Here is an 18,509-nt window from a genome sequence, read left to right as displayed (position 1 = left end):
AATTAGCGTACAGTTTTCCAGTGTCCTGTCCACCGTGTGGCCACAGCCTCTCGAACAATACCTGTCCATCCAGAGGACCTTCTGCGAGGACACTCTGTACTGCACAAATGATAATTGAGAAAGCCCCGATCAAAGTAGAGGCCACAAGCCGCTACTGCTGTCGCAGGAAGGGACTCAAGGATCGATTGAGAGGCATGATTCCACGATGAAATGGTGGCCTCACTCCCAAAGAAGATGTCTTCTAGAAGGGATATAGAATTTCGGTATTAAGGATGATAATTGTTGTTTAAAGGAAGCTCTTTTTCCAGGAGCCCCCCTGTAGTTTTTGGAATATTGCACAATGTGCACTAGAAAACTCCCAAAAATTCAATTGGCACCTGTCAAATGTCCTTGCATAGAGAACACCACACATAGTCCAATAGTCCACTCTCGGCCTATTTATAGGCAGATTAGTTTTTGCCCAATCCTCAAAAATTCATAAATGAATTCAACCAAACGAATTTGAACGGGAAATGCTTTTGGGGCCCAAACACGTGTCGGTTGGAGCACCGAGGGAAACCGAATTTGAAACAAAAATACAATGAAATGGAAATATTTCAGCAGTAATTGGGGAAATTGTTTTTCCTTTGTGTGCGGCCCAACGAATGGGGAATGCTCTGCCCACGAAACACGTTCATTAGAGCCGGAGCCGGAGACAGAGATGGATTTGTGTCCGACAGGAAGTGTACCCTATACTGTCCTTCCTCTGCTGGACCCCCCACTAGGAGGGGGTGGGGGGGAGGCGTCAGCCAGCCTTTTATTTAAAAATGCAACAAGCAGCGTCGGACAAAGTTTTTTGTCGGTTTCAGCTTTTTGTTTCTGCTGCGAGACAGAGCGGCGGCGGGTTGGGGGGTCGCAAATCGATAGAAGCAAACAAAAAGCGTTTCCCCGGACCCACAGAATGAGGGGGAGAGGGGGAGCGGGGGAGCGGGAGAGGCAGCCAAAAATGCCAAACAAATTGATTGGAATCGAAAACGAGAACGAAACGTAAACGAAAACGATTCAAATGATTGACTGACCGACTGACTGACTGACTGATGGGCGGCTGATGGACGGACGATGGACAAAAATATGATGGCTTATGGTGAGAGGTGCCGCACGTCGAGGGGGGCGGGGTGGCGGGGGGGCAGTAAGGGTGAGGAGAATGAGACCTGACTTTGATTGCATGTTGCACAAGAGGCACGGCTCTGGCTGCTCTGACTTTCCACCTGAAAACCTGGAAATTGGAAAACATTTTAGCCTGGACTTTAATTTGATTGCCGGTCTCATGAATGCCATTTGCCGTTCGCTTTTTTGATGAATGCAATTACGCAACGAAAGCAACGGCAACGAGCAACGAGCGACGAGCAACGAGCTGCAATGCAAATTTGTGTGCGCCGCACGGCGATTGTTGTTTTTCTCTACCCTCGGAAGCTGTGCAGCAAACAAAGGGTATATTCGTGAGTCATTGAGGTAGAGTATGTACTATGTACATACATATGTGCTGTAAACATTTTGAGCTTTTTTTTTTGTTTAATTGTATTTAAAATAAAATCATTATTATATAAACCTCTCTGAAAAGTTAAAACTTTAAACTTTATTCCCTCATTAAATTTTTTTTTAATTTTTTCATAGTTTGATGCATTTTATTCGCGTTTGAAGTTGGAACAAAAAATTCGGAATATTAAAGTTGCCCATATGCCCTGTACATATTCCAGACTGCAGTGCTGCATTGTTTCGAAGCCTTTTAATTTACATATATTAATCTATAAAATTATTTATCAATAATTCATTTAATGCGGAACACACAGAATGCTCGTGTTTATTCGCTGCATTTTCTGTGCAAAACATGTTCAAACATGCTCGTCCCGTATGCAGAAAATCTTACGAGAGAGAGAGAGTGGGTGATAGAATAAGAGCTTCAAAGCAGATCGGGGCTGCTGCTAAGCCGAGCACGAACGACTGATACAGAGGGAGATCGCGAGAGAACGACTAAAGGCTATAGCTGTCGAAACGAAGCGAAACGAAACGAAACGAAGAAGGCTGTAGAGAAAGACGAAAGAACGGCCGCTGCAGTGCGTGGAAATATGTATGCACATACATATGTACATATGTACATATGTATGCGGTTATCAGTGCGGTTCATCTACAGTGGGCAGTGCAAATAGCAAGCATTTAAAGGGATTTACATAAGGCTGCACTACTATGAGGATTTGCTTTCAATAAATAGAGGGCTGGGGAAACCCGACATTCCTTTTATCCATATTTTGCATAGCTTTTATTGCTCAGAATTCTATTCTCTATTCAAATTCTTCATTTTAGCAGCATTTAAATATCATTTCGAATCCGAAAGCCCTTGAGCCTTCATAAACAGCATCCCAGGGGTATCTAGTAGTCGAAACAAAGCCATTCCTGCTGCTACTGCTCAGTCATTGGAAATGCATTTGGCATTATTTGCTGGCCATTGCCCGGAGGAGACATCCGGCTCCACTCAAATCGAAAGCGATGGTAGGTGGTAGATGGTAGATGGTTGGTGGTTGGTGGCATCACTCGCATAGAATTGAATCTGGGTGGCTCGAATGGAATTGAATGCATGCGAGAGTGCAGCCGCCCGCTAGTTCATCCTGCATCCTGTATCCTGTTTGGGGGACACAATGGCAGGAGATTGCGGGGGGGAGGGAGGGCACACACACACACACTATGCCTCGCTGCCGTTACTCGTTGCGTCGATGAATCGACAACTCGAAAACTCGACGTGTTTATTCACTGCATTTCCTGTTGATATTCAACAAATGTCCTGGATGCGCTCTCATAGAGTCCTGTTCTCACAGCTCCTGGAGGAAGCAGGAAGCGCTTTGGCAGAGCCACCAACGGAGCCAGAGACGGAGGCGGAGACGGAGGCGGGACCGAAGCCCCTGAAGCAGTTGAAGCATTGATTTTTGCACTCATTGTTGGCAATTGTGTGTCGCCAACCCGAGGACCACCCACCCACCACCACCCTCTGGCATTTCCGCTTTTGCCGGTTTTTTTGGTTTTTTTTTTTATTTAAAGTTTAACCTGTTTGCCCGAAATATTTAAAACAATCGCCAGCTGGCGCTTCGCCTGGCTTCAGCTTTTCGGACTCCGCATTTCCATTCGAAAAGTTTGTGTTGTTCTCCGCTAGAAAGCAGCGGCGGAAGGAGTCCCTCCCACTCTTGCCGCCCACCGCCCACCCCCCACCGCCCACTGGCCCAAGGCCAGTGCTCCAGCCATTGTGTGGTCCGTGAGCGAAGCAGAATTTAATTCTCATAAATATATTTCCCCTTCTTTAAGAATACTTTTGAAGCTGCATCGACGACGTCGCCCGGCGCCTTGCTCTGTGGTCCGAGAGGAGTTTGTCGTTTGAACAAACATACCACGCCCACCTTGCAACAGCAGCAGCAGCAGCAGCAGCAGCAGAAGTATCAGCATCAAGTGCGTCACAGAAACATAAAAAATATAAACTAAAAATGTTTTATGCATGAGCAAACCACAACAAAGCGCGTAAATGTCATTTCCTCTTGACTAAAAGGATACTTTGAAATTGAAATTGTGGTATTTTTCACACACACACACACACACACACCCCGGGCACAATGCCACACCGGGGTGCAGCCCTACAGCTGCTACTCCTGGGGGCAAGAGCGCGTCAGCAATGCCTTTGTAATAGTTGCCCCTCCTGCTGCCCCTGCCCCGCCCCCCCGCCCCCATGGCTGGCATTGTCCTCCTGCTGTAGCTGGTGGTTGCATTGTGCGGCGATCGAGCGTTTTGAGTGGCAGCCCTCAAAGTCCGGCCTCCGCATGTGAGCAGCCACAGCGACGCCACAGAACGGGAATGCGGCATGGAAGTGGGGCGGGGGGGGGGCAATGCGATGGGAAATGTCTCAATAAAGAAGAACTTTGCCAGGCCAAATGATGATGCCGATGACGATGGTGCAATATTCCACAAATAGCTGTACTTTGCGGCTAATTATGCCCGACAAATAGATGGGCCAGGCCAGGGCACCCCCCTGGACAGTGGTCGATGGGTAATCATCTTAATGAGACGTGATCAACCAGTCCCTGGGAATCCATTAGGGGAAAGACCCCCCCCCTTAATCTTCCAAGCAAAGGCTCTCTTGGCCAACTTTTGTGCCAGTGACAACGAGGTACTCTAAGGACCAAACATCTCTGTGTGTGTTCGAGGAGTGAATGCATTTTCCAACCGACTGCACAGCCGCCACCGAAGGAGGAGCAAAGTTGTGCGTGCCACAGGCAGATTTTCACGCCCCTCCTGTGATCCCGGGGCTGCCCCCTCTGGCCAATTATCAGCGTTTTGCATTGTGGCAGCCGTCGGGGGGCACTGGGCAAACTTTCGAGCGAGAGGGATTATGGAATTGGCATTGAGTTGGATTTGGTTTTTACTCCTTGGGGCTACAGGATTTGCCACTGCCACTGCTGAAATATTCATGCGTGTGGCGACAATTATGCTAAAATCCCAAATAAACATTCGAGTGGAATGCGGCGTGGCATGCAACAAGCCAGGCAAGATGGCAGCGTTTTGCATTGTTTGTAGTTCTGCATTTGCATGGGCACTGACGAGGAGGCTCTGTAAATTAGCCTAGCCACACACACACCCATAGAGAGAGAGAGGGAGGGAGGGAGGGAGGCAGGGAGAGAGGGAGAAATCAACAAATGGCGTCCGTGGATGCGGCCATTCGCCACAGGCTGCGCGCCAAGAAAAACTTTTACGACGATCCAAAACTTTTCTTTACGACAATGAACGGAAACGAAGGGGTGGGGGGGGGGGGGGATATGAAAATGAGGAACGACGACAAAGTTCAATTATGGTCAACAAATTGTTTCGCAATTTCAAAACACATTTTCATAGTTGTGCGTGGGCCCCTTCCCCCCTCTCCAAGGGGAGGAGCAACTGCACAGCCTCCTCCCCATCCCCATCCCCACTTCCTCTCCCTCCCTCTACCCTGCGGAAAGCGGCCTCGCAACATTTCCAGCCACAAAAGTATGCACACGCACAAGATTTTAATCGTGATTTGCGCATACGGCGTAAAATTGAATTTCCAAGTAACCGAAAAGTTGCCTCAAGACAGAAGGTGGGCGGGCTTGAGGGTCGGGGGGTGGGGTGCGGCAGAGCAGGGGAGCACTCAATTTGTGGCATCAAATGAGTGTGTGTGCACTCTGCGGATGGTAGCGTGAGAGAGAAACCAGTTACAGCATCATCTTTGATTGGTTTTCAAGAAGAGTTCGATTCCCAAAGGACTCCAGAGAGAAGGCACTAAAGGGAAGTACAGTCTCAACTGCAGTGAAGTCTCTTTTGATTGCAAACGGGAGACGAGACTCCAGACTCCACCCTACAAAAATCGTGGGGTATGGGCAGTACTATTCATATTGTCTTTCTATCGCCTGAAGTGCCAACCCAGCGATCATTCAAGGCACGGAGTCTCCTAACATATGCACATATGGACCTCCATTGATTTAATTCTAGAGATGAGAGTGTGAGCTCTCAGCTCTAATGGAGCTGCGGAGGTTCGTGATTGGCGGCTATATCAATTTCTCACGCCCGCATCTCTCCATCTCCATCTCCATTCTCCTAATGGGTATCCTTCGTTGACAGATGCATAGCTGCCTGCAGCTCTCTCTCTCCTCCTGTCCGATGTCCTTACATGTTCTGCCAGCTGCCATCTGGCACTCCGAATTGTCCGACTAACTATTTGCTGCGACTTAATTATGGACAACAGGAGGGGGGGGAGCGGGAGGGGGCCGGAGCAACAGCCCAAGTAACAGGGAAACATGGAAACAGCCGGAGCTTACATCAGTAAGTCCTGGCGTGCCTTGGAATAATCCGTTTGGCAGACAGGAGCTGCGCTCCGCCCATCCATCGCACTCTTTCCGTGTTCTCCGTGTTCGCCGTGTTCTACGTAGAGGAAGTTGCCCCAACTAGCTGTGGATGCAACAACCTTCACTTGCAACAGTTTTCTCTCCTCTGTGTTGGCCTTACGGTTTCTCTGGCTTCTTTTGCTACTGCCGCTTGTTCACTTTCTATTATTATTTTTAGAGAACACGTTTTTAATTTCATTTGAAATTCATGAGCTGCATCCCGCTCCTAATGGAGGGGCACGCCATGATGGGGCACGCTCTGAGCCCCCCTTAAAGTTGCAATTGAATTCGCGTCTCGACATCCAAATAGCTTTATTCCGGTCTGGCGCAAAATTCAATTTCGAAAGCTCTTTTAATATGCTACGTCTTAGGCATCATTGTCTCTGTTGCGAGGGCCCGAGCGGGGTCCTAAGCGGATTTCTGTGCTCTTCCCGGTTCCAGGTTCCTTGTTTTCCTGGTCTCTGGTTTCCTGGAAAGGGAATGCCAAAGGCAAAGGGAGTTTTAATTTAATATTCATAAGCAGCAGTTAATGAAAAACACTTCAAGTCATCGGAGGGGTTCAGAGGGGGGTTTCCAGGGGCATGTGCACGTGTGTGTGGAGGGGTGGAGGGGTAGGAGGGGGTAATATCATGCGATATTGCGTTGTTATAATAAAATGTCAAATATGTTTGACGCAATTTAACCGCAACACAATCTCTTCAACTCCGGCACCAAAATGCCACTCGACGACGCTTAAGGACACTTGGGGCGGGCATTAAAGGGATGGGGGATGCACGGGATACACGGAATACACGGGATACACGGGCTACAGGGGCAGGGACAGGGAGAGGGAGAATGGCCGCCATCGACATGGCAGGTAAAATGGCAATGCCTGGCCTCAGATTCCCTCCGACTTTCAGTTGCTTTTGTTGGTTGTGTTATTAGCATAAAATGTGTGTACGTGTAGGGCAATCTTAAAGAGCCAGGCCAAGCCACTAACCCAATCAGAACGAGTACAAAGGGAAGGAGGAGGGGCAGGGACAGGGTCAGAGTCTCAGTCAGAGTCAATCTATTGATTTTCCTGCAGCACACTTTTCACCTTCCCCAATCGGTAGACAAAAGCGATGCACGCCATTTGTTGTGGCACGAATGAGATATCGCAGAGCAATCCCATACCAGCCGCCACTACATCCATGTGTGTGTGTGTGTGTGTGTGTGTGAAAGGATAAGAGAACACAGAGAGAGAAAGGCAGGACAGGCAGAGGACCTTGTCCCTCCATCCATTCATACCAGCCAAGCAGCAAAACAGTCAATAAAAGTCCACTTACATTTCTGCCGACATCTCAATTATTTTCCTTTCTCTTCTCCGCACGGAAGGGACGTGGAGGGGCAGAACCCCCCCCCCCCCTCCCCTTCACCTAGTGGGGACACTTCCTGCGAAGGTCTCGGCGGACATGCCACTGGCTGTGACATCGAAAAACCTCCGATGGGCGATGATAATTCAAAATTGAGCGGGCGGCAAAAAGCGTTTAAATATTTCATAAATTCCTTGGAGACATATCAGGGCCAGATATTAGACATGATTGGGTATTAATTAATTAGCGGCCTATTAAATAGGTCCCCAGCGATTAGAAGATGGTGTTTAAAACGAAATGGGAACCGTGCCATGAATTAATGGAAGTAAATAGAGGTGGAGGCGTTTCAAGGTGGGGAAACGACAAGCGTAGGAATCAATCGACGAAACTCCTCCTCCGATCAACCCCTTTGGCTGTCCGCAGACCCGATTAGGCCTCCCTTAAGGATCAGGCGGAGTTTTCTCTGCTTTTTGGGGAGCTGGAAAACTGCTCCCCCGAGGACCACCAATTAAGCAAAAGGGAAACAGGCAAACATTTGAGGGAAAATCGCTTTATTTTTTTGAAGTTTTTCGAAAACACTCGAAATGAACAAACCCATTTGACCAAAAATCCGACTTAAGTTGATTACGCGCCGAGGGTCCGGCGGAACCGAGCAGAACGAAAACCAAAGACAAGCGGTGGGGAGGGGAGGGAAGGGGCAAGGAGGAGATGCGATGAGAACCCACAACAACAATGGCCAGCAATTCATTCGCGGATTTCTTTTGACTCTTTTCGTTGCGGATAAAAAGAGAGCCCGAGATGGATGGACGGATGGACGGGGGACGGGCGGACGAGGGGGGAATCCTGTCAAGCTGGCATAATCTGCGCTCCGTTTGCTTATTTGCATAAAATAATTGAAAGGCGAAATTTAAAAGAATCAACAAAGGCGCCAAAGCAGGCCGAGGCCCAGGCCCAGGCCCAAACCCGAGGCCCGAGACGAAACGCACTTGAGAAAAGCCCCCAGAAAAGGAGGAGAAAGAGAGATTCAGATGAACAAAGCATGGACGGTCCCAGAACGCGAATGAAGGACGAGGAACACGGTCAAGTGAGCGCCAGATTGCGCCCCGAAGAGTGCACTAATTACTGGTGTTGCAAGCAGCACCCTCCCCCCCCACCACCGCCCCCAGGGAGGCATCTCCATGCACTCATGGTCTCCATTTTTGTTTGTTTAATTGGGTTTTGGTCCCGCGAGAACTTTGTTTTCTCTCAATGGGAGTCGCTGGGTTGCCTTTTGCCGATTGACTAATTGCCCCATGTTGCAGTCAAAGAGAAGGGGCAGAGGGGCAGCTGGCTGACAAGTGTCGTGGCAAATCATTCACTTATTCAATTTGCAAATGATGCGAATTCGATCTGGCACTGCAATTAGCTGGGGGAGGAGGGGCCAAAGGAGGAGGCGGATGCGGGCATGCCACAGAAAACTCAATTGCTGATGCAATCTTCGAGTTCCGAGTCCAATTGAATGGAATTAAATGGTGCATGCTGCATGCTGCATGCTGCATGCTGGGGGTAATAATAATAACCTGACTACACGTGTCCATCCAACGCTCGTTATGTCCATCGATGCTCGTAATTGAGTTGCCTCTGTGCGGGCATTGGCATTCCCTCCTCCCTCCTCCCTCCTCCTATGATGGCTCTTAATTGACAGACGACATATTCAAATGGAATCCTCGATGACGGACATCGCAGCAAGCGAGAGAGTGGGAGAGAGACGCGTCCTGATTCATCCTGAATGTGATTTTATAGCCACGTCCAAAGCCCCGCCCCTCCGCCCGCGCCTTGCTCTTCGCAATTGTCGTTTCATCAACTTAATTGAATTTGCCTCTCGACAACAGCCACAACAGCAGCAGCAGCAAATCCCGAAGCCAGAGCCAGAGCCAGATCCAGATCCAGGGCGGTGTCAGGTGTTGGGTATTGCTTACTCAGCGGCATCGGGCGGCATTCGGATACCTTTGTAATTTAAATTCCCTGTCAGGGATCCACCCCCACCAGGCGCCAGCATAGGCTTCGTCTCCTCCAAAAATAAACGCCAGGTAAACGACATAACGCATACTTTTTTAATTATGCAAAGAGCCAGGGAGCCAGTGGGCCAGGGGGCGTGGAGTCTCTGATTGATTGCCGACAAGCGACGGCACCGGCGAAACAATTGATGACGACGACGAGGGGGCGCCATGCCTCAGCCGGAAATCTGGCCAAGCTCCACTAATGGCTTCCATCAGCAGCTGTAAAGGGCTGCTGCTGCTGCTGCTGCTGTCACTGGAACTATCGATGGCACAATGGCGGAGTTTTCAGTAAACGAGAAACGCTGTCCATAAAACTTATTGAGGAACCTCCTCGCGCCTCCTTCCCTTGAGCTGTCAGAAGCTTCGTCTTTAAGCTCCGGTCCTGCTCCAGGACTTTCCACTAATGGCCCTGCCGTGAAATTTAACGAGCTCCAGACCTCAGGAATCGTCTCGTCTGGAGGGAAACACCATTCGCCTTTTAAGTTCCTTTGTAATCGGTCTTTATGGGGCACTGCGGATTGGAAGTATCGTTTTACTGTGCTTTATATCTGTATCTCTATCGGGGGGAGCGGGTATACAGTTGCTTTAAATATGTATTGAGTTCCATAAAACTTTTCCCCTTAAAAGAGTCTTCATTTCATCTAGATGTATTTCTTTTGCAGGTCTTTCCGTGTGAATGCTTTGATCCATTCGGCTGTCCACTCGTCGGATAACCTTCTACTGGATCTGGATTCATGTGAGTTTTTAACTTTAACATTCATCCAATCTACTCAAGGATGTCCTGTCCCGTGCCCCGTTCTTTGCCCCTTTTCGCTGGTAAATGCAATCGAACGGAATTCGATTTGCCGCGAGCACTTCGCCAGCCTTCCTTCCGCAGCCTTCCTTTGGGGGCTTCCGCCAACTGCCGACAAGTTTCGAATTTCCTGCCGCTTCAATAATAAGCGGCACTCCATCTCCGAGTGATGCATGGGGCATGGGGCATGGGGCATGGGCATCAGGGTTGCCGCATTGCGTGCAGGAGAGTCCTCAGCTCTCGTTCCAGGGCAGGCTAGACGCGAACCTTGGCTTCCTAAGTCCGCACACATCGCTGCACATTTATTTCCGGCAAATTAGGCTCAGCCCGGTCCCGGCGCGTCCCGCCTTTGTCCTGGGAATCGCACGATGCCTACGCATCTTGCAAGCCGCTTTTCGATCCAAAGTTGACGTTGCTCATACGCCCCGACGACCCGGGGGCAGCATAAGCCCCCCCCCCCCCCCCCCCCCCACGACCGTTGTCAATGCGAAAACATGAAAATGATAACGGACAATTTATTGAAGCGAGCTCACACACCCACAGAGGGGGCTAGAGATGCGGCATGAAGTCCTAGTAGGTCTGCAAGGGTCTGTCCTGTGTCCAGCATGCTCCGGGAATCCTCCCGAATGGGAATGCTCATGATTATTATGATTGGTGGACGATTCCCGGCCACTGGGTTTCTCTCTTTCACTGCCTCCCTGCCCCACATCCCCGCTTTCCCGCATCTTTCCCTGCCCCCACTCCAGGTCCCGCATCTGGCGGGAGGATGTTTATTTATTGCTCGCTTCTCGGCGATTCTGATTGTGTGTTCTTTTTTCGGGGTATTCATACTGCTGTTTGGCTGCTGAATCCGGGCTGAAATCCATTCCATTATCCGCACACACTATCAACCATTTCGGCTGCCCCATTGCCCCACCCCCCAGGCAGCCCCTTTGACAAATATGCATCTACTTTGCATGCTTTTTGATTTCTTACCCTGGGTTGCGCCCTGTCTGCCTCTGTCCGGGAGCTGAGTAACCCATAGTCGACCCTCTGCCATGCCCCATTTGCCAGGTGCCTCGCCTGTGGCCCATGGCCTCCCTTCAACAGCTTAGCAGCGCCGTGTCAATGGCTGGGTGCGTGAGAATTTGTTGCCTTGCGAGCTTACGGGGGCCAGCAGCAGCTGGGGCAGCAGAAGGCACAAGGCACAAGGCAGTGACAGGTGGCGGCGGCTCACCTGGAGCCACATACATCACGAAGCCCCTGCTCCCCGCCGCTCTGGCTCCGCTCCAGGCCATGTTTAGTAGACAGTTTTATTTACGCTGATGGCCATAAATATTTGAATTACAATATAATATTTAAGCCCAAAGCCAGCCCAGCTCCCAGCCCTGCTCCCAGCCCTGTCTCTTCAACCGTTCGTCGCTGAGGCGTATACGGATTCGGAGGCTGCAAGCTGGCAGCGGAGTTGGAGTCTGACGTCGGCAGTGGGGTGTGGGGTGGTGGGGTGGTGGGGTGAAAGATTTATGGCTGCCGCAAATCTACGCCAGCCACTTAATGCATTTTAATTTATTAAGCTGTCAATCTGCCAGCGAGACGGGGCCTCCATCCATCCGGTGGCACCTGCAACCACGAGTCACGTGTGTGGCATCAGCCCAGAGTTATGTGATTTCGTTATCCGCACGCTGGACACGATGGGAATCCCAGCGGAGGGGTTTACTTTCCGATCGCTGCACCATCAACAGGTGCTCCCAGGACTGCTCCAACATTTATCGACTCTTTTATACCATTGTTTAGGCCCGAGAGACTCGAGCCCCCCGAATGATCTGTGGCATCTTGTCGCCTGTCGTCGGCCGTTTGTCACGCGTCAGTCTCCGCTGCCTCCGAAATGACCAATTTCAATTAGAGCTGCTGGAATGCCTACACCGATAAGCACTTGGGTGGGTGTGGGTGTGGGTGTAGGCCGGAACAATCATCACTCAGGCAGACACGGAAATGCTGGCTGACACTGCTGAATGCTGAATGCTGGATGCTGGATGGTGACTCCTGTTTAAATATGAGCAACAGATTAAAACTTAATTTAAAGTTGACCCTGTCGGGTTTCGTGTTTCCACTTCAGGTTTAATTAATATGTTAAGCCCGTAAAAGCCTCATCGGTAAACTAAAACCCAGCAGAGCCCCCGTCTGTCGGCTGTCGTCTTGTTTGCTTTCTGTTTTGTTGTTTCCGGAGCTTAAACAAACAAAAGGGTTTTAGAGAACACACTCACACACACACACACACACACAGGCACAGGCATACCCGTAGAACACTGGGAAGCTCTTCTGCTCAGAGCGTCTCGCATAATGGGTATTACACACGTGTGTGCATAGATGTATGTACATATTTATATGTGTGTGGCTCTGGCTGTGCATATCAATTGTGTGCTAGCATTGTACTTACATTACATCTTTTGTGTACGTACCGGTTAATCTGTGCAATTCCCGGAAAAATCTCTTGTGCCAGAGCATCGAGCAATCCAATCCGTTGCTGCTGCTGCTGCTGCTGTCTGGCATTGTCTCTAATGCGTGCTTAAAGCGCATTTCAGAAACACATGTGCACACACTGGCACGGCACTTACTGGCACACTGGCACCCGTCTCTCTCTCTCTCTCTCTCACTTGCCACACGCTCTGCTATGGATGCACAAAGCGTGCCACACTCGACGCGCTGTAATTTGACGGCGACAAGTATGCAACAGAAAATTTTAAATGCATTTCACGCACTGCGGCTGACGTTCCACATGCAGCAGCAGCAGCAACACCGCAATGGCCGCCCTGCTGCTGCAAGTGTCGTCAAGTGATGCTGCGTCTGCCAGTGGGGCGTGGCTAGGCTGCCCCGTTTTAGGCGTTAGCCCGTTTCCCTCGAACAGCGTAAAATTTCAACATTTCCCTAATTTGCACGCACTCCGATTCAATTAAACAGGCGACCCACCAACGCCAGCGCCAGCACCAGCACCACACGAGCTCTTGTTCCACCTTTTTATCTGGCCACGCCCCCCCCTGCTTATCATGCAAATGGAGCAGCAATTTGGGCTGCTGCCTGCCCCCCCACTCACCGGTTAGTCGGAGTGATTTATCTAATTGGCCACGGCACTGGAATCTAGATGCTAGAGTCCAGAATGGAATGGACAGGAGACACGAATTCTGTTCAAACTTTTTCGCTGTCAGAGATGCTTTCGACAAATGTCATTTGGGCAGAAGGATCGGCAGGGGCACACACGCCACCACCATCGATACAAGATCATTTTCCCATTTTCCCATTTAAATATGAAAAAGTTTAACCCAAAGTTTGTATCTTTAAGTTGAATTCTTTCCACTCCACCCGCCAAGACGGCATTCTCAGGCATTTTTCCATAGTGTGAAAGAATATTAAAATCGCATCTGACTTGAGATATTCCCCCTTTTATAAAGCCATTAGGAGACTATTTTGCGGCTACTTCTTTTGTCTTTGGAAAGCTGTGTCCTGCGTGTCCTGTGTGTCCTGCGTGTCCTGTGTCCGCATGTGTCGACCAAACATTTTAACACTTTAATCATTGAAATGCAAATTTTGTGCAGAAACTTGAGGAAGACATGCGTCAGGCGCAAGCACATGTTAACATGGCCCAGCACTCGGTACGCCCACACACTCGGCAAGGCCAGGACTGTCCCTGGTCCCTGGTCCCGTTCCCTGGCAAAGGTAGAGAGCCAGCTGGGGCCGAGTATTTAACATATTCGAGCCCGAAACTAAGAACACATTTAAATTCAGCCTACTCCGGCTCTTTTTGTTGGGGAACGGCAATGGAAATGAAAATGAAAAAGCAGAGAGGCGAATAAATTAACTTGAAAATCGCATTTATATTCGGAAGTAGTGGCCGGATGCAAACCCCAGGTCACAATGCTCGCGGCAAAAGCCAAATGTTTCCTTTATTGCACGTAAATAAAGTCATAAAGTCATCATTACAACCTCGCCAACAGGAGCCAGGGGAGGAGCACCTCCATCATCCGGCAGCCAGAGCGTCGCCCGCTGTCATGTCAGAAAGAACAAAGGACAAACTTTTGTGGCCGCGATAAAAATTCGCAAATGTGCACGAATTACTTAAAACATATTAAAAACTGCGTTCCCCATCAACAATTTGTGCAAAAGGTTGCACAAATTAAAACCTCCCCCTGGGTTGGCGCCCAAGATGAAAGGGAATTCCTGCGGTGAAACTCTTTGCCTCCAAGCTGGGGTTTCATGCATCGTATAGAGTCACGTAAATCGGCGATAACTGATATGATAACTGATAACTGAAACCATTTGAACTCCCCGCCCATGGGCAGCACTGTCAACCCTCAACAGTGCTGCAAAAATGGTGGAATTTGCAGGCAAATTTTGTTACAGTGTTTGGTCGCACTTGGTGTGGTAGTGGTTGTGGCAGTGCCAGTAGTGCGTGCTGTTTTGTTTATTTGTTGTGTGTAAAATGGACGGTTTAAGGTAACACCCTGTCTGGCCCATGATGACGCGGCAGTGGCTGAAAGCCAGAGCCGAAGACCCTGGGACCCAATCCAGAAAGTTCGCTTGCAATATATGCCGTATGTTTAGTGGCTACATCGAACACTGCATAGTTTTATTATGGAATACAAAATTATACCTAATTTAAACGGTCAGTTTTTCAACCAAGAAATTTGAATTTTTCCACTAACATTATATGGCCACTCTATGTGTAGTAGCCGCCATGTAGAAAAATTTGTCCAAAATTAGCGCTTTGGAACGAAGAGTTGCACAGCATTTTAAATGTTTTACATACAGATGTAGAGCTACATGAATTCGACAAAAGCTGAATTGCATGTAAAATAACTTTGGCGCCATCTGTTTTATTACATCTGGCGTCTTTTTGCTGTACGATAAATATGTGGTTTATATGTATCAAATGAGTAGTTATTGAGTATGTGTAGAAATGAAGAAGTTTTACTAAATTTGTCAAGACATACAAATTTATACAGGGCAGGCTGTTCCATGCCCTAGATTTTCGTCTCTGTTCTTTTGATAAAGAACATGCATTAAACGCATTTAACATGCATATTTATTAGGCCGATATACAGCTGAGAAGCAAAGCGTCTGTTCCATCACTAGGCGCAGTGTCATCCCTGGATTGTCACAGCCCCAGACAAAGTAACGGAGAACCACACATACACACTCGCATATACATGCATACTCACACATATCCAATCACAACGAAGGTTGCTGCTGTACATGGATAACATTGGAAATAGAGGTGAGCATATCAGACGTTTGGGCGTTGAAAAATATAAAAAATTAAAGAAGTAAGATAACAATGATTTTAGTCTTGAATAAACATAACTAAAAAATCACAAAAGCTGTCCATGTTTTTTGCATAATTCTCTGATAGTGGGAAAAGTGTTGGAGTGTGGGAGAAGGCACCCAAAAATTATATAGAAGTTCCCGCTCTTTTGTCAAATTTAATACACATGTGTTTTTCCACTAGCCAATATCGTTTGGATGGCAATCATCTGCGCTTTTCACAAACCCTGTGACTGTATTTCAATTTTAATTATTATTAATTTGCTAATGTTACGTTTTTGAAGGTGTTTTAACACTTTCCGCCCTTGGTACGCTCTTGTACGCTTATTATTTTCTAGTTTTAATATCTACCAGCAAACTATCAGTTGGCGCAGCTGTCATCACTAGATTTCAACAGGCCCAGCCGCAGAGCAGCGTCGGAACCCAACACATGCACACATATACAAAGTAACGGTGAGCAGAGCCGACAGCGAAATAGAAAGAATAGAAAGATATGCAGCATGTGCCAGAGCAAGAGGGAAGAGACACAGAGGCCGGCTGACAACAGCGCAGCGCTGCTTCAAGTTCATGTGTTCCGCGGCCTATAAAATGGAGACAACATGCGCTTCTTCAGCATTTGCTCAAAATTCGTCCACCATAGTTGTACCCCCAAAACTGGTCGCATTAAACTTTTCCACAAAGAGTTTGATATATTTGTATTCCTTAAATCTATTTCTAGTATTTGTTTTTGAAAAAACCTGGACCTGGAACCGGAACCTGCCAATGTAGCAAACCCATTAATGAAGGATTCAGAGCTTTCTGCATGTTAATATCTTGTAGCTAGTCCTGCACGGCTCTTTGTCCCGCGAGGGTCTCTTCCCGGATTTTATTTTATTTTCTGCAAATGGTATTTGCAAATACCACCTAAGATTACACTAATTCATTGGGTTTTAAAAATATTGACTCGGTTTTACTGGTACTCTTACTTCGCGTCTGCGACTGCAGATTGCAGGCGGAGCCCATGATGCAAGTATTCAAGGTGGTTCCGTCGGTAAAAGTCAGTCCCCTAAGGTTTTTGATATTGTTTTTGAAAAAACCCATTAATCCATGGTTCAGAACGGTTGCGGTGGTTGTCTTTGTACATATGTTAATATCACAGAAGAGTACACACTATACTTATTCCGTCTGTTTCTCAGTCTCGTATCACAAGGAAATAATCGTGCATATATTACAGATTGGAAAATCATTATTATAGCCGGATAATGGCCTTAAACTAATTTCTAGGCAAGGCGGCCTACAGGGCCTCGGCCTGGCCGTCCCGTCAATTCGAATTGCAGCGACTGCCAGAACTTTTCGTGATTTTCCTAATCTGTTTGGGAATGCTGGTACCATGGCATATGGTATTCGTCCATGTAAATAGCAAATTCGGAATCGCAGTATTCCTTCAGAATTGACGTCATGTTGGAAGTTTTTTAGGGTGTTCTCCAAGGTCTCGAAGTCCTCAAAATGACCTTTAAAGCAGCCTCTTTGAGACGTTCGATCGGAAGAACGAAAGAGCTAACACCAATCGAAGCGTAGCGTCGCTGACGAGATCTGCAAGTCCCAATGGGTTTGCCCGTTTTACAGTTAAATACAATATGAAAAATTCCCATTTTATAATAATTCAACCAAAATCTATAATTATTCGATACCAAACCAGTCTCAATGGTTTTTCCAAAGCTTTTATTTTAAATTTGTCTTGAAATTATACAAGGTGGTCGGTAAACGCTTTTCGGGTCTTATTTGATGTTGGATGGGAGAGAGATGAACGCATTTTTCTGTTGTACTGTACGAAATAAGAGCTGAAAAGAGAGCGCGTTGCCGGTGGTGGCAGCGGCGGTTGCGGCGGTTGTCTTTGCGTGTTAATTTCTTGCAGCAGCTGCTGCAAAGCCCTCTGTTCCGCGAGGGTGTTTGTTCATGTTATTCTTGACAAACATCAAGTGCTTATTTGTGGTGTGGCCAAATCACGCGCCAATAGGCGACTGCAATATTTTTCATGTTATTATCGTATGCTTTTACCTCGAAATATGGCGCTTTAAGTTTCACAACGTAACAACATAAACATTTGTTTAGAAAACGGTCATCCACAGTCGAATTTTCGGCGACGCAACAAATTCGACGAACAGTTTCGCCTGCTTAACAGTGGCTTTATGGCGCTTTTTCATCCGAAAACTGCTTGATTTTCCCAATGCTCACTGCTTGCTTGTAATATAATATTGGGACGGCATATAATAGGGATGTTTTAGCACTGAAGGACACCAGTGAAAGTTGGGAAAATCGGATAAAAGTACACCACAAAAAACATCGCAGAAAGGTACATTCTGAATTTCAAGCAGTTGAGGGAATTTTGCAAACATACTTTTTAATTTTAAGCAGTGCAAACAGGGAAATGAAAATATCCTCGAAAGAAAATTATTTCTCTCTTTATGGAAAATTTCCAGGGATTGCCGTCTGGCGGGTCATGATATTGGCTTCTTGACCACGATGGAGCCCAAAATGGATTTTTGTGTTACTTTAGGAACATGGAAGTACACAAAATGCATGGCCGTCCCGTCAATTCGAATTGCAGCGACTGCCAGAACTTTTCGTGACTGGACTGGTCTGTTTGGAATGCTGGTACCATTGCATATGGTATTCGTCCATGTAAATAGCAAATTCGGGATCGCTGTATTCCTTCAGAATTGACGTCATGTTGCTCCTGGAAGTTTTTTAGGGCGTTTAATTTAGTGCAGTATGTTGCTCGCTCGAAGGCGAGCAGCATTACCATGTCAATTTCGTTCATCTCGACTTCATCTGGAGGAAGAACCTGGTGAACCTGCTCCAAAGTAATTCCCACACTACACACCTTCTGTGTCATCGGCATCCAAAGGGAATGGACCAACCAGCCGGTCCTGCGCTCCAGATGGATACGACAAGTGGGGGGGCTGTTGGTTGGTGGTCAGGTGGTCCTCTTTAATACACACCTCGAACAGATTCGATGATTCTATGTCCTCATCAGACACGACAGTTGGGGCTGTTCATCATCCATCGCTATTTTAACATGTACATATATGAAAATTCGATAATACCGCCGTTCCCGGAGACTTCCAAAAATGGAAAAGTTAAGTACAAATTCTGC

General features: G+C 47.8%; 1 protein-coding gene across 1 annotated transcript in view; it reads left to right on the top strand.

The window, feature by feature from the left end:
* Nucleotides 1-9,962: 9,962 nt before the first annotated feature.
* The window catches only part of dpr3 (defective proboscis extension response 3), a 72,749-nt gene continuing 64,202 nt past the window's right edge, over nucleotides 9,963-18,509 (top strand). Inside the window, exon 1 of the mRNA XM_033380054.1 lies at nucleotides 9,963-10,021. The gene's annotated coding sequence lies outside the window, so the exon portion shown is untranslated. The remainder of the gene's footprint in view (nucleotides 10,022-18,509) is intronic.

The sequence above is a fragment of the Drosophila pseudoobscura genome, chromosome 4, assembly GCF_009870125.1.
Source record: "Drosophila pseudoobscura strain MV-25-SWS-2005 chromosome 4, UCI_Dpse_MV25, whole genome shotgun sequence".
NCBI classification, from domain to species: domain Eukaryota; kingdom Metazoa; phylum Arthropoda; class Insecta; order Diptera; family Drosophilidae; genus Drosophila; species Drosophila pseudoobscura.
This window is presented reverse-complemented; position numbering and strand designations above follow the sequence as displayed.